This window comes from Populus euphratica, unplaced genomic scaffold, assembly GCF_000495115.2.
Source record: "Populus euphratica unplaced genomic scaffold, PopEup_1.0 scaffold170.1, whole genome shotgun sequence".
In the NCBI taxonomy this organism is placed as follows: Eukaryota; Viridiplantae; Streptophyta; class Magnoliopsida; order Malpighiales; family Salicaceae; genus Populus; species Populus euphratica.
In genome coordinates, this window is record NW_011500051.1 from 261,170 (window position 1) to 261,773 (window position 604).

Genomic DNA, 604 nt, shown 5'->3' on the forward strand with positions numbered 1-604 from the left:
TGTGATAGGCCTATATTTAAAATGAACATTTACCATAAATTAAAGGTATCTTATATTATTAGATATATTATTATAAAACATGCTTTAGTTAAGGAGTTATTGATACTTCAAGTGCAAAATGATGATATAAAACCATGACAAAAATGCACTTTAAAGTACTAATCAGTTGCCTATTGAATAGATAGTAGGATGTTTAGAAGGCACGTGGACAATGTGAAAAAGTTGCGATGCATCATAGAAAAAAACGAGACCTGTTTCTACAACATGACAATGGCAATACTTGAAAACACTATTTTGTTATAGGATGTGTGGAGGTAGTGGTATAGTGGCCAATACCGTAAAAGAGATTTTAAAGTAATGAATTAACCACCATTATTAGAATATAAACTTTTGTTTGGTTTGGAAGTTTGTTTATACAAATTTTTTAAAGTAAGGAAAAATGATAGACACCCTAGATTTTGTAGCCATTAGATAAAACCACATGTATTTTTATGAAGTGGTCAGCCAAAATAAGGTAATAATGAGATTTATCGATTCTAATATAATATGTGGGTTAGGGAACAACAGTGTGAGTAAGTTCAATCAATGCATGACTTTGAAGACT